The 15,713-nt window shown below is 51.6% G+C and overlaps 1 long non-coding RNA gene across 1 annotated transcript; it reads right to left on the minus strand.

Annotated features, from left to right (window-relative positions):
• Nucleotides 1–608: 608 nt before the first annotated feature.
• Nucleotides 609–10,331, minus strand: LOC116660106. Its single transcript, XR_004315491.1, has 4 exons — nt 10,248–10,331; nt 8,569–8,718; nt 7,409–7,591; nt 609–836 (listed from the first exon to the last, which is right to left on the minus strand). It is a non-coding gene; the product is annotated as an uncharacterized LOC116660106 (long non-coding RNA).
• Between the last annotated feature and the right edge of the window lie 5,382 nt (nt 10,332–15,713).

The raw sequence follows: 15,713 nt of genomic DNA on the forward strand, positions 1-15,713 counted from the left end.
TGCTTAATCCTTGCGACGGCTTTCCATAGCTTCCTTGACTTGCTGGTTATGCCCTCCTTTTCCGTTCCAGCCACACCGGCTGCCTCCAGGCTCCGGGCCCCACTATGCAGCCATCCTTCTGCCTGGTTGGCACCATCCCATCCTTGGCCTTTCCGTTCAGGGGTCACCTCCTCAGGGAAGTGACCTCCTCTGCCTTCCTGACCCAGACAGTTCCCCCTCAAGGTGGAACAGCACCACGCATGTCCCTGAAGCACTGAATCACTGCTACAATCCATTCAATTTCATTCATTCTTGTCAAGTGAGCTCTGTGAGGCAGAAACAGAGTCTTATTCTCAACTCGGTCCCCAGACCGGTGCCTGGCATCTACAGATGCTCAGGAAGTACTTTTCGACCCTTGAATGAATGAATGAATGAATGAATGAAATTCTGGCCCAGGGTTGGGGGAAGCATCTTAGCAGCGCATTTGCCAAGGGGATGTGTTGGAAGAGAATGCAATTTGTAGTCACTAAGACCTTTATTCAAATCTCTGGGTAAGCTGGCCTCTTTGGGCCTCAATTAATCCATCTGGTAAAGGGGAGTGAGTCATGACACCCATCGCACAGGGAATTGGGAAGATTAAAAGATTAAGCAGGTATCCTGTGAACATACCGCTCTTTTCTCCCTTCACTCAGACTCAGACACAAACGCAGCCAGTGAGGCTGGTCCTTATTTCAGAGAGGAGCTTGGTTGAGTGCAGGCTTCTGCTGTCCCTGGGGCTTTGGAAGCTGCTGGTGACCCATGTAAGCAGGACCCAGGGACAGGGCAGCTTTGCACGTCGGGGCTCAGATGAGCGGGACCTGGGAGGACAGGGGTTAAGGAAGAGCCACTTAAGATGGGCCCTGGCAGGGGTGGACCCGTACATCATGATAAGTGTCATAGTAAAATCAATTCTCTGTGTACTTTGGGGAATTACAACTATCATTTTGGTGTGATTTATTTGGTGTATAACACGAACCCAGCCGTTTCTTTCATCATTCTGAAAGTTCATCTCAAATTGCTTTGAGTTTCTGGTTTTTGGGAGTGACAAGTCCAACTGTTATCATCTTTCCTATGAAATACGGATCGAGGGGTACGCGGCTGCCTGCCTTGTTTCCTCCCCGTTACCTGCCTTAGGTGGCAGGGGAAGTTTTACGGTTCTGATTTCTCTTCTCTCACTGCTCTCCCCATGCAGGAATCTGTCTTGGGACCAATACAGGGTTAAACCCCAGGGGCCTTCCTCCCTGCCAGCCCTGGGGAACTTCTCTCTTCTGCAAGGAAGGGAGATGCTCTCTGAAGAGGCTGGGGCTCTCCATCCACTCCTGCACCCTTCCCTGCGGGCTCTGTCCCTCCCAGCCACAATCCTGAACCTGGTTTGACCCCAGGCATAGCAGTTAAAAACCACCCTGGACTCCAAATGGATGGGTTTGAGTGTCTATTCTCACCCCTTAAGTGGCTGTGTGACTTTGGGCAGTTCCCTCAATTTCTCTGAGTTTTCTCTTCCACAGACTGGAGATTATAACAAGGTGAGGACTGCGTGAACTAATTGTCTTAGCACGAATCTAGCACCAAGCTTGGAGAATAAGCACTACCTGTCACCGTATCACCATTCCTGGTTTCTGCTTTGAGCTAAGCTCTGTGCCTGGGGTCTCAGTTTTCCCCAGCTGGAAGATGGCCTCTTAAGGTGAGTTGCAGGGCTGGGGGAAGATGGGAACTAGAAGATGTGGGGTAATAAACCTGCCCTGGTGGGACACCAAGGGTGGTATTTACACTCCGGGCTTTGCTGTGTTGCAGTTTCTCTGTTGTCTGTTTTGCTGATGGAAGCACTTGGTGTCTGGGCCCCTTGCGGGGGTGGGGGTGGGGGGATCCTGGGACACCGGGAGCAAGTGAGGTCAGAACACTGCCAGTCTTCCCATCTGGCTGTGGCATCTGCCGAGAGGCCTGTGGTTTATTCCTGACATCTTTTACAATAATAACACCACCCACCATGTATCACGTGCACAGACCCCTTAAAAATCAGCGTCAGGATTTTTTTTTTCCCTGGGACACCTGTTCCATTTTCTTGAAATGGAGCAGTTGTCTTTGTATAAATTCCTCTCAACTTTTACGTCAACGCCTGGCCCATCCAGGGCGTGCTGTCATCGGGAACACTTTGTCACACTTTCCCTCTGAGTCCTTGCATTTTCTGCTCTTTCTCTCCACGGGAAATGTGCTGTTCCCTCGCATCCAAATCTTCATATCCTTCAAGATTCAAACGCCACCCACTCCGAGAAGCCCTCCCTCATTCTCCCCATGGGCTACGGACTCTCTTTTCTTTTTGCTCCCACGACTCTTTCTTTACCTGCATGTCTGTTTTGGCATCTTTCACTTTTTCCCTTTGCCCAGGGAATCGCTAAACACACACCTTATCCACCCAACTCTATTTTAGTTCCTTTTTGAGGGATTGCTGTGTCTTTTAACTCCAACATCTAGCTCATTGTCTGGCACAAAGCAGACCTTTCTTTCTTGCTTACCTTCTTGCCCGTGGGTAATGGTTCCTACTTTTGGGGGAAAACTTTGCTTTGAATTTCTCCTGTTCTTCCAAAGGGATGCGTGATCTCCAATTCCCGAGGCGGAGCTGGGTGGGCTCCTTGGGGGTGGGAGCGGAGGATGCTGCAGGGAGGACGCAAAGGGCTGGAAATTGAACAGGGAGGGCCCGAGGGCGGAAGGTTTCCTGAGTGAAGCGGCTCGAGGAAACAAGTCCTGGGAGCCGAACGAAGAAGATGGTGGACTCGGCCTCACGGCGTGATTCGGCCCTTAGTTCTCTCAGGCGAGGGAAGGAGCTGCGGTTTTGGCATCCACGAGCCCCTACCCGCCTATCTCCCGCAAGCACAGGGGGAGCGCACGCTCCCAACAGAAGTAAGCAGGGCCTGCTTAAGACACACGTGCCTTCCTCTGTCTCCTCCTCTGCTCCTGCGTGACGGGCAGAAGAGCCCAGAGTTACCTCAAGTCCGCGGATGGCTGAGGAGCGCGTTCGTGCCGGTAATGGAGCCCCTGCTTGGACTGCAAGGTGGCCAGCGCCCCCACCTCCACCTTCCCCTCGGGCTGCTGAAACAGGCACCCTTGACCTCTGAAAGGTACGTCTTTAAGGCAGATGTTACCCTTAGTGCCACTCACTTGGGGCTGTCATGAGCACTCACGCCTATGACAGGTGTTTGTCAGCAAACCCTGGCAGGAAGGTCCGCTGCTGGGTCCCCAACCTAGAGGGGACACTTGCGGGTTGGCAGGTGGCCATGCTCCAGTTGGTTGCAGTGGCCTCAGAGGAGGCCTGGGGGTGGGGTGGGGTGGGTGGGATGCGCTCAGTTTGGCTTCCGGGAGTTGGGAGTGTCATTGCTGGGAGAAGGGTTTCATGCCTGACTCCTCTCTTGGGCTGCGAGAGACTCTTCCTCTCCCTCCTCCTCCATCTGGGCCCTCCCAGAGGGTCATAGCGATGACCTGGGCCTCGTGGCTGTGGGACAGGATGCTCTGGCTGCCGGTGTCGGCCAAGGAACTCCGACCTGGCTCCTGCCGGGCAGTTCTGCTCTTTGGAGATGGACCTTGGGCAGGCAGGGCTGTCCCCAGGGGCAGGGAGCCTGTGATTTCAGCCCCAGTGGGGACCAGGCCTTGCAGGTGCCACCCTGGCTATGTGGCCTTGACCAGACAAGCCAGAGTAAAGCCCAGATGGCCCTGAGTGTCTTTGAATCAACACACAGCAGAGGACAGCGTTTGTCTAGCTTCTTTCTGTACCTGGCAGGAGGGGTTCTGGGAAAGGTGTGAGGCTCAATCCACTGACACTGAGTATTGGAGACAAAAGAGGTCCTGGAGTTCACGTAAAATTCGCGATTTTTCAAATTTTTACTACCGGCTCTGTCAGAAGCAATTATCCTGAGTCATTACTGTCACAGCAGCTGTGACTTGAATTCTGTGTCCCTCCTTCGCCCTTCACTCTGGGGATTGATAATAACAATAATAGTAGTAGGAACCTCCACCACCGATGCGTTTATCGCAGGCTCGTCATGTGCCGGGATGTGCATACGTGATGCCGTTCCTGTAACAGTGCTGTGAAGTCGGTCTTGTCACCCTCACTTTATTGATGAGGAAGTGAAGGCTCCGGGAGGATGCGCCACTTGCTCATGGTGGAGCCAGGGTTCAGACCCAGGTCCAAATAACTCCTGAGGTACTTAGCCACTCCCCTTCACAGATAGAGGTCTTCCTTGGCTCATGATGCAGTTACATCCCCATAAACCCATCGTGAGTTGAAAATATCCTAAGTTGAAAATGCACTGAATACATTTGACCTACCAAGCTTCATGTGTGAGTCTGACATACCTTCAAAGTGCCCAGAACCCTTCCGTTAGCCTGCAGTTGGGCAAAAACATCTGACGCCAAGCTTATTTTATCATCAAGTGTCAAATCGCTCCTTTAATTGACTGACTACTGTCCTGAAAGTGGAAAACAGCCTGGCTGTCTGGGTGCAGAATGGCAGTGATCACATTTGTGTTTTCCCCTTGAGATGGCGGGGCTGGCGGGGAGCTGTGGCGGGGTGCCCTGCCCAGCATCACGAGAGCATCGTACCCAGGATCGCTAGCCTGCGAAAAGCTCAAAATTCAAATTTTGAAGTACGATTTCTACTTGAACGCGTATTGCCTTCACACCCTCGTGAAGTTGAAAAATCCTAAATTGAACCGTCGTTAAGTTGAGGACCATCTGTGCTGTTGAGAGTGTAGTTTGTCACCCGCTCTGTGCTCTGGGTCAGGAGAGATCAGAGAACGGAGGCCAGAGGGGTGAGCGCTTATCACTGGCTGGTGGCTGAGCTGGCGCTCATCTGTATCAGCCCACGGATGATTTGATTGTGCCCAGCCCTGTGCTGGACCCTTTGGGGGGGTTCCAAAAAGAATATGTCCAAAACTCCAGAAGCTACCCTATGCTAGAAAAAGCAAACTGTATTCCTAGGTCCCACTGATTGGGCTTTTGCTCTGTGGCAGACACGTCTTTTACATTTAGCTCTTGTAACTCTGCTGTCTGTCTTGTCATTATCCCCCTTCAATAGTAAGGAGAATGAGGCCCAGAGACGTTAAGCAACTTATCCAGGGCCACAAAGCTAGGAAGGGGGAGATAGTGAGGTGGGAAGCCTCATAAAAAAGACCGGCAAGACCCCCAGGCAGGGCCACTACTCTCCTGCCAGCACCATCCGTTTCCCTGGCCCAGCAGCTCTATCCCACTTTTTTGCCTCTGAAAGGGCTTGCTTCTAGGAAAGTAGAACTTACCCCTGAAATTCTATTGGTTCCCTGAACTAACTGCTGATTGGTCCATTTGTAGCACTTCATTTGCATGGAGCTCATTCCTGATTGGTTATTTCTCTCGCTGCTGATTGGTCCATTTCCCTCACTCCTGATTGGTCATTTCTCTCTCTCCTGATTGGTCCATTTCTACAAAGCTTGTTCCTAATTAGTTAACTTTTGTCACACATTATTTGCATATGATGTTGCAAGATGTAAACTGGTAGCCTATAAAAGTGTGTGTAAACCTACAGACGGGGTTTAGAGCTTGGAGTGTTAACTCTTCTGGGTCTGCTGGCGTAATAAACCTGAGTTCTCCAAATCTCTGAGTGCTGCTTGGTCTCTCTCCTGGATCCAGGTTGCTGTCACAATTGAGCTGTAACACTGAGCTGTAACACACTTTTCTGCAATAGAAGCTAAGACCCACGGCTGTCTGGCTGCAGAGCCTTTGTGTCACACTTCAAACACAGAAAACAACTGCACAATCTTGAGAGCCAAGCTGTGAGCACCTATGGTGGAACAAGAGAGAAAGGAGAAAGGGTGTGTGTGTGTGTGTGTGTGTGTGTGTGTGTGTGTGTGTGTGTCGGCGGTGGGGTGGGAGTGTTATGGGAGGGGAGCTCTTCAAAGGAGGTGGAATTTGAACTGGGCTTTGATTTTGATTAGAGAGTCTGGGGACGGTGGCCAGGGTGGAAAGAACATCCCATTGTGAAGGGTCAAGTGAGTGGCTGTGTGTGCCTGCTTGATGGTGAAGGGAGCCTTCTCTGACTGTCAGCTCCTACATCCTATTTGACTCCCACCTGACTGTTGATTCCAAGCCTTTTTGGCAGCTAAGAAACTTTGCCGATTAGGAGATAAAAGCGTGTTTGTGTCCTAAGAGCTTGTGTGGCAGAGGGAACAGGCGTATAGTTAGAACTGGGGTTAACTCGAATGCTGTCATTTACTGACTGACTGTCTTTGGGAGACACCAAAGGATCACAGGCTTTATGTAATACTCTTCTCATAGGTTTTGACATTGAACAAAGGTCAAGAGGAAGAGGGCAATGCTTAACCCCAAAGCACAGGACCTTAAAGAGGGCAGGAGATCTGCTAGTGCCTCCCAGCTGCCCCCACCTGTTTGTTTGGCTTGTGTTAAGGCAGATTCTGGAAAAGCCTCTCCATTCCCTGTCTTTGGACGTGGGCTTGGAGGCTCTTCTCCGAGCCCACACTCCCTGCTTTGTCCCTGGGCACCATCTGCTGGCCCTGGACACGCCTAGCTTGGCCGAGCTGCCTGGGGGAGCTGTCAGCATGGGTGGGGTGTGCGTGCTGGAATGCTGGCCTGGGGGCTTGAGGGAGGAAAGGTGCCGGGAGCAGGCAAGGATGTGCCAAGCGGCTTTGCATTACCTGCCAGCATGGAAACCGCGCGTAAATCATGGTGCACAGCTGCGGGCGGCCAGAGCGGGGGTGAGAGGGGATGCTGGGCTGTCATGTGGGAGGGAGCAGGCTCAGGTCACAGGCCAGGAGGTGGATGGGCCAGGCAGGCTACTTTTAGTTCAGAGTCAAAACCAAACCAAACCAAACCAAAAAACTGAGTTAAAACAGTCTAACACTGGGATAGGCGACTGAAAGGTAGTGAACTCCCCATCCTTAGAGGTATTCCAGAGCCTGCTGCTCATCCTTGGTGCTGCGGTTGTAAGGGCTCTTGTGTTGGGAGGGAGATGGCGCCTTCCAACCTTGAGATTCCCCAGGCCTGGGACTGGTTTCCTGGTCTGTGATTTTTAAAACTGGAGGGGACAGGCATTTACTGTCATTTAATTCCATGGATGTTGTACTAACCATGTGCCAGGCTCTGTTCTAATTGCTTACAAATATGAACTAGTGTCATGAATGAGTACTATGCAGTAGTTCCTCCTATTTCCATTTTTTTGAGGGGGGATGTAATTAGGTTTCTTTATGTATTTTTAAATGATTTTTGAATTTTATTTGATTTTTTAATGGAGGGACTGGGGATTGAACCCAGGACCTTGTGCTTGCTGAGCATGGGCTCTATGACTGAGTTGTCCCCTCTCCCTATTTCCATTTTATAGATGGAAAACCTGAGACATAGATAAAGAGCTCACCCAAGAGTTTCCAGCTGCACAGTCTGATTCCAGAGTCTGTTCTCTTGCCTGCTCTGCTGCTGTGGTCCTCTCTGGGATGTTCCAGGAGGCCTGGTTGCAGTATCTTGGTCCACGAATGGCTGGGGGGCAAAGTCTGACAGCAGGTCCTTCGAGGAGTCCCTTTCCCCAGGCATTTCTTATAACCTGAAGGATGTGGAGACAGACAGGGTGGTCATCCAGGTGACAGAGAGGGGACAGACCCTCCCTCAAAGCAGGAGGCTCATAATGACAGAGGATCTGGATGCTTGAAAGCCAGGGTAGGCAGGTGACTGAGGGATGTCTGTTCTTCATCATGGATCTCAGGGACCTGGGGACTAGGGAGGGGGCTCTGCCAATCCCAGGAGATTTTACCGAGAAGAGAACTCAGGCCTGGGGACAAGATAAAGACTGTGGCATCAGAACTGGCAAGCGATGTGGGAAGCTTTCAGAAAGAGGGCTTGGTGTGGCGTCCCAGGGCTGGGCTGGAGCAGCTGCCCCAGAAAGGAGGGCTGGCTTCAGAACTCAGAGACTGGGGTTTAATCCCCAGACCTGCCACTTTTGCTCCTTGTGTGACCAGGACAGCATGGTCAAGCTCTCTGACGCTTGGTTTCCTTATCTTGAAAGGCGGGTAATGAGAACTATATTGCATGAAGTCAGGGGTGGGGGTGGGGAATCAAATCAGATACTATTTGCTCACGTAGAAATTTTTTTGCAAATAAGAAGGGCTCACTAAATGTCTGTGTGTCTTGGGTGGGGATTGACCTTAGAGGTGGCCATGGGGCTGAGCCGGATGGAGAGTGTGCAGGGGAGGGCTGGAGAAGGGAAGAGGCAGGAGGGCTGTGGAGGGCGGGGCTGGGGAGGCCAAGCCATTGGACATACCCCTGCCCACTCTGGTGCCAGCAACCCCCGATGTTGGGGTCATTGAGTTAATCCGTGGGTTTGCGGGACCCTGTGGGTACCATCCCCAGGATAAGAAACCTGGAGGCAGTGGAAGGGGTGACCACTAAGGAATGACCTGGGATTTCAAGTGAATGAATTGAAAACCATCCCCAGGGCCATGGAGCGGGCTGGCTGCCCACGGCACTGAGGGGCACGAGCTTGCCTTCAGCGTCCCCTCCTGTGGGCACCCTCCGTCTCCTCACCTGTGAAATGAGTGGACTTGGATGGGAAGATATCGAAGGCCAGTTATATACCTTCTTTGGTCTTAGGGACCAAACATTTTATTTTTCCTTTCATCTGGAAGTTTAGAAGAATCTCTTCCAAGTTAGAGGTCTTCGTTCAGGGCAGCCAGACTAAAAAGAAAGATTTGCAAACTGAGAATGATAGCAAGAGCCATCACTTTAGGTCTATCGCATTCTAGAACGGATGATGGGGCCCCATGTATTAGGTTTAATGTTTATAAGATTCCCATCTTTCAGATAAGGCTGCTGAGGGCCAGAGGAGTTAAGTGACTGGCTGGAGGTCACACAGCTGGTTGGGGGTAAAGCCAGGCTCCTCACCAGGGTTTTCCAGTCCCAGCTCTGATTCAAAGTAACTGCCTGTGTCTCCTTGGGCCTCAGTATCCCCATCTGTAAAATGGGTGGATGGTTCCCCCTGGCAATAAAAGGTTATGAACTTAGGATTTCTCTGTTGCTGGGGCTGCAGGGCTTCCTCTTGGTGCTGGTTGATCACTTTCTGTCTTGGTCTCCAGAGCATTTGGAAATCGGCCTGTTTCCTCCCTTGTTGTGAATACTGACTGCTGATAACAAAGGCTTGAAAGTCGGCCCCGGAGGGTAGTCCTGAGATAGCTCTGGATGCTCCTTCTACTGTGTAGGGTGTGGGGAGTATTTCAGAATCACATTTCTGATGGTAAGGAGCCGCAGAGGTCATCCTGTGTCCAGAGGGGCCTTGCTTGGTGGGTGTGGAATCCAAGCCCTTGCCTTCAGGAGGATGGACCAGATGACCGGGGCAGATTCCCAACCTCCTTCTCCTTTAAAGCCTCATTGAAGAAGGCATGTCCGCGGTCGTCCCTGGGTAACGCATTCCCGTGTTTCACAACCCTCCTTGCCAGGAAGCTGTTCTTAATGTTTAACCTTAATCCCTCGTGCTGTAATTCAAGGCCCTTTCCTCTTGTTGAGTGCAAATGGAGAACAGCTGCTCCGGCTCAGGGTCTGACATCAGCTATTTCTCAAGCTGACCCTGTGAGACGGGCCAGGGTCATTAGACCCAATTTGGTGCTGGATGCACATGTATCTATTCCTGCCTGCACGGCTGCAGACGCGCTCGCCGGCCCAACCAACGGCTGCCAGTTTCCGGGGGTGTCTCTTAAGATGTGTGTCTCCTGGTGTCCGTGTTACCTGGCAAACCCCAGAGGGCAGAGACCCCGCCTGTCTGGCCCGCTTTGTGAAGGCCCTTCTGTGGCGTCCCCAGGGCTGAGCCCGCTGACCCCAGGGGAGCAGTTTTATGCAAGTGGCCAGGATTTAAACCTTGAGGCAACCAGTCCAAGAGGAGGGTCGGGATGAAACAGTTGGGCTCCTCCCTCTCCTCGGAGGTAGCTCTGCTTCTGGGATGTCTTTCCAGGCGGCAAAGCTGGATATGTTCCACGGTGTTCTTTGTGATCCCTTGGCCTCCCGAGGGGCCAAGTGGAGGGTGAGGGGAAGAGCCGGGGGGTTCTGTGGCCACTTGGAGGTTGTCCTGCTGTCTGTCCTTTCCGAAAGGAGGCGGGGATGAAATCTAACCCGGCAATTGACCTCCCAACATTGCTGAAAGCAACAGTATCAACAAGAATGGGAACCCGTGGGCCTGCGGGGGCGAAATGTGCCTTTCTCTGCTTGGGTCTTACCCGGCTCTCTGTCTCTGGTCTGTCTGTGTTTAGAGAACCGTGGGGAGTGTGTTTGGAAGAACAGGTGAGTCCGTGTAAGGAAATTCAGATGCCTGGGCCAGCGGGCGGCCCCTCCCCAGGGTAACTTTTGATGGGAGCTTCACATCTCTCGGAACAGTGCCTCTTGTGGCTGGAGGTCCCCGCTCCTGTGCCCTCTCCCCAGACAGCAAAGGCTAACCCCAGCCGGAAGCTCTGCCTGATGAGAGGCCTCTAAGGCCAGACCTGCCCCAGGCACCCCCTCCTGGGATCTGTCTTTCTCCGGGAGGCTGAATTCCCCTCCATAAACCTCCTTCTCCGGGGCTTAGAGTTGAGCTGTTCCTCATGTTTATCAGAGGCCTGGATCAGAGCTGTCCAGGTCGTAAATCTCTGTGGCTGTCAGGCCCCAGGGCAGCTGAAGAGGGTTGACAGCCCTCTGGGCCTCAAAGGAAAAAATGTGCTCTACTCCACCCACTGCCGTCTCTGCCAAGAAGCTGTCCTCTCTGGAGCCACTGCCGGGCCTCTCCATTCCTGGGAGCTGCTTCTGGAGATGTGCTTGTTTGTGGAGGGGGAGAGAAGGCAGAGCCTGGGAACAGGAGGCGAGGGTGAGGGGTCCAGGAATGGCCTGTGTGTGTGTGTGTGTGTGTGTGTGTGTGTGGTTGTCAAATGCTTTGTGGATACCTTCACAGGTGGGTGGATGTGGGTGAGGGAGACAGAACCCTTGAACTCAAACCCCTCATTTTCCAGAAGAGATGGAGGCCCAGGAGGAGGAAGAGTTTGCTCCACACATAGCTCAGGCTCATCAGGAAGCCAGACCGTGGTACCGATCTTCTGGCTCCTGGTCCAGAGCAGAGCATCAGGACCTCAGGAAGTGTCGGGAGGGCTTTGCAACATCAAGAAAGGGCTCCTTGGCTTTAGTAAGTCCCTCCTGACCCCTGTCTGGCATTCATGGAGGCCGTGCCTCTGGATTTTGTGGACACCTCGGGGGCTGTATGACTGACACCCGTGAGAAATTCGATGCTGGAGGAGAAAATGCAATGAAGGCGGAAGATCTCAGAATCCACTGGACGGGGAGGGCGCCCCCTCCCTGGACAGACAGACTCGTCTTGCGGGGAGTGGGCTTCAGGAACATCTTGTGTGGATGTGCAGAAGCCCTCAATGGCCCTGTCTTTGCCTCACGGTGCTGGCGGGTTTAGGGGTGAGACTTGAGCTCTCTAGGAAGGGCCAGGGGACTGTTCTGGCAAAACCCACCATTCTCTTTCCTAAGACTCAGAAGAGGTGGTAGAAACAGCTTAACCCCTTCACTTAGTCACCAGGAAAACAAGAGGGACAGGAAGGACCTAATGCAGGAACGCCATCGTCACGGAGACTCCGGGGTCTGGCGCAGGTTCCCACGCCCTCCAGCCTGAGCCGGTTCACAAAACAGAGGCACATAGGCATTGCTGTCGATAAACCGTGTATGTGCTTATATAAAACACATAAACATAGATGGCCACGATTTTGGAAAAGTGCTCCACAGATAAAAGTAGCTTTAAATCCTCTATAAAATGTTAAAGGCAAGCCCTTAACTCCTAGCAGGTCGGCAGGCTCTCAGAGGCTGAGGTGATGCTGCTCAAATGTTGACCATTGAGCATCTCCGTGTGTAAAGAGGATGCAGAGAAGCGAAGGGGATGGAGACGGGGCATCAGGGGTCACAGAAACTTGGGGTCCAGGCCAGGCTGGGCCCTCGCCAAATGTTGACCTTGGGCAAATGACCTTGGTTTCCTGATGTACTTACCTCGTAGGACATGGTACAGATGAAACCATATCAGTTTTGGGAGCCGTGCTGGGGACATAGTCTGTGCTCAGTAAATGTCCCCTTTTAGAGAGCCCCTGGGATCTTGGTCCAGGTCACATTGAAAAGGATCTCACTCTGGGAGGAAGAACCAAGCAGGACCCCGCTGCTCCTTTGGACAGGATGCAGACATTCGGGGTCTGTTGAAGGCTAGCTGCAAATCAGCGACATGGGATGTGACGGGGCTGGGGTCAATTAATGCAGACTTACCCCAGTTTCAGATGTTGTGGGTGGATCTGGTGGCTTTCCAGGCTTTTGTTCCTTCTGGGGGACTCAACCCTGTGGTGAGCTTTAGGGTTCTGTTATGGGCTGAATTTGTCTCCCCAAATTTGTGTATTGGAGTCCTAAGCCCCACTCCCTCAGAATGTGACTGTATTTGGAGATGGAGGTCTTTAAAGAGGTCATGAAGTTAAAGTAAGGTCATTAGAGCCGGCCCTCACAAGAGGGGGCATTTTGGACACAGGTGGGCACAGTGGGAGGACTCTGTGAAGACACAGGAGGAAGGCGGCCATCCACAAGCCAAGGAAAGAGGCCTCAGAGATGATCCTGCTCGTCCTAGGATCCTAGACGTCTCGCCTGCGGAAATGTGAGGAAGTACATTTGAGCTGTTGAAGCCGCACTGCCTGTGGTATGTGGTTACGGCCGCCAGAGCTGACTGCCTTGGTTCTAGCCTCCTGAGGCCTGAACGCAGCCACGACTGCCCCTTCCCGGCGCCCACGTTCCTGGTCTGGCAGAGGGGCTGGGGCCGGGGACCAGCACTGCTTCTCAGACTTTGTGTGTGTGGGGTTTTTTTTTTTTTTAATGGAAGCATCATTGATTTCCAATAGTATATTAGTTTCAGGTGTACAACATGGTGATTCGATATTTTTATAGATTAAACTCCATTTAGAGTTATTACAAAATATTGACTAGATCCCTGTCCCATACATTACATCCTTGTAGCTTATTTATTTCATACATGCTAATTTGTACTTCTTAATCCCCTACTCCTATCTTGCCCTTCCCCTACCCCCTCCCCACAGGTAACCACTAGTTTTCTCTCTGCATCTGTGAGTCCATTTCTGTTCTGCTATGTTCATACATTTGTTTTATTTTTTAAGATTCCCCATATAAGGGATAAAATACAGTATTTATTTTTCTCTCTCTGACTTATTTCACTAAGCATAACACCCTCCAGGTCCATCCACATTGTTGCAAATGGCAGAATTTCACTCTTTTTCATGGCTGAGTAATATTTCATTGTATATAGATACCACATCTTCTTCATCCATTTGTCTGTTAATGGACACTTAGGTTGCTTCCATATCTTGCCTATTGTAAATAATGCTGCTCTGAACACTGGGGTGCATGTATATTTTTGAATTTGTGTTTTCATTTTCTTTGGATACATACCCAGGAGTGGAAAAGCTGGATCATATATGGTAGCTCTATTTTTAGCTTTTTGTAGAACCTCCATACTGTTTTCCACAGTGACTGCTACTGTCAAAAAGATTATAAGTAACAAACGTTGATGAAGATGTGGAGCAAAGGGAACCCTAATACACTGTTGGTGGGAATATAAATTGGTGCAGCCACTACAGACTTCTGTGTGTTTGAAAATCTCCTCTGGGGCACCTGTTAATGAGGGGGACTCCATGACCCCCCCCCCCATGGGAGTCTTATCTAGTCCTGCTTGGGGAGGTGCCCTGGGGAGGTGCCCTGGTGTCTGTGATGATGGGGTCCATCTGTTGGAGATACTGTCTCACCCTCGGGCCCACCCAGGCCTGCCTTCCTAGGGGTTAGTGCTGAGGGGACGCTGGCAGGTGTCACTCCTCAGTCACCCAGGAGGCTGGAAGCCCCTGGATCTGCCGGGACACACGCCCTCTCCCTGCACTCCCTCCCCATTGCCTCCTGGTTCTGCTGTCAGCCGGAGGCCTGGCCACTGTGGCTGAGTGAGTGGAGACAGCCTGGCCCGCAGGCCCTGCTGGGTGGGGAGCTCCGGGGGGCAGCTGCCGGGTGGGGCGTGGGGAAGTTATGAACTCCTCGGCGTCTCGGTCCTGTCAGCTTCCAGCGTGACAGATACACAAAGGTACCTTTTATAGGTGGGAAATTACAGGTGCCGCCACTTCAAAGGCCTTGGCCACCAGAGCTCTTCTTTGATAGATGACAGTATTATTAATGGTGATTTATTGTTGGGGCCATTTTGACAACAGAAATAACCAGTTTCCCCACCTTATTGCCCCCTCCCCCACACCTGGCTGGATTTTTCTTTTCTTTTTTTTGGCTGTGGGGGTGAATTCCCTGTGCCGGAGGCCGGGGCTTCTGCGTAACACGCACGGTGAGGTATCTGGCCTATTAACTTGTCATCATGTGTCATAAAGTTTAGTGAAATACTGGCAGATTGTAATCCTAAACAGGGCAATTACCCTATTATTAAAGCGGCTTTCTTTCTTTCTCTTTCTTTATTTTTCTTTCTTTCTTTCTGTCTCTCTCCCCCACCTCCTTTCCTGGTTGGGTTTGTTCTTACCTCTGTCCTACTTGCTTGATTAGTCAGGAGCAGCAGTCTCCTGCTTTGCAATTATCCCAGAGTGAACTTGGCCCTGGCTGGGCGGAGCTCATGGGAAAGCAGACTACAGGCTCCCACCACCTTGCTGACGGGGGTGTGCACACGGGGAGCCATCCCAGCCCCGCAGCTGCAGGGAGGCAGCAGCTAAAAGCAGGAGCTGGTGGGATGGTTTCTGGCTCCTGCTAAGGGGGAGTCTTTGGCAGCCATGGCCTCAGATTACTTAGGTTTCTCTCCCGGGTTCATCTCCCTCTGCCTTTTCCGAGCTCGCTTTTGGATCTTGAGGTCACCGTGGGGTGGTGGTGGAGGGGACGGAAGGAGAGAAATCACTCGCATCTGAGCTCGAGTCCTGGTGGCCACTTCCTTGCTGCGATGCCTCAGCCAGAGACTCAGTTTCTAAATCTGAAAAATGGGGACAACTGTCTTGTCCTGTCTACTTTACACGAATTTAGAGAGGATCAAAGTAGATACTGGATAGGAAAAGGGATGGTTAAAGCAAATCACTCTGCAGACTGGAGGGATTTTGGTAATTTCACATGCGCCATCCCAGAGTTTTCTTTTATGTCTCATTGAGCCTTAGCTCCTGCTAGTCCGAAGGATTGTAGGCATATTGGGCTCAGTCTTCTGTTTCTCTTTATGTCCTTGAAGGTTGTGATGACCTTGGTTTCTGAACTGATTTGGGAGGCATTGTTTGACTCATGGTCTGAACAATGGGGGTTTTCAGGCACGTTCATGCCAAGCAGTTGCTCTGTTAAGAACAGTGCTAAGGGTAAGAACATAGAGATGAATAGGCAGGGAGCCAGGCTGAAATAATTGAATGACAGTTTGCCAAATCTTGAAAGGACCTAGAGAATGGCTAGTTTAATTACCCCATTTTATAGGTTTGTGAATAGAGGCTCAAAGAGGTAGAACAACATTCCTAAAGTCAGCAGAGCTGGGACCAGAATTCGTGTTCCTGACCCCCAGTCCAGTACTTTCCCTACTGGGACAAGCCCCTTAAGAGCCTTGATTCTGGTTGCTCCTTCTCTTCCGCTGTCAGGAGATTTCACCCCTTTCTTCAGGTATCCTCATCAGT

The sequence above is a fragment of the Camelus ferus genome, chromosome 26 (genome assembly GCF_009834535.1).
Source record: "Camelus ferus isolate YT-003-E chromosome 26, BCGSAC_Cfer_1.0, whole genome shotgun sequence".
NCBI classification, from domain to species: domain Eukaryota; kingdom Metazoa; phylum Chordata; class Mammalia; order Artiodactyla; family Camelidae; genus Camelus; species Camelus ferus.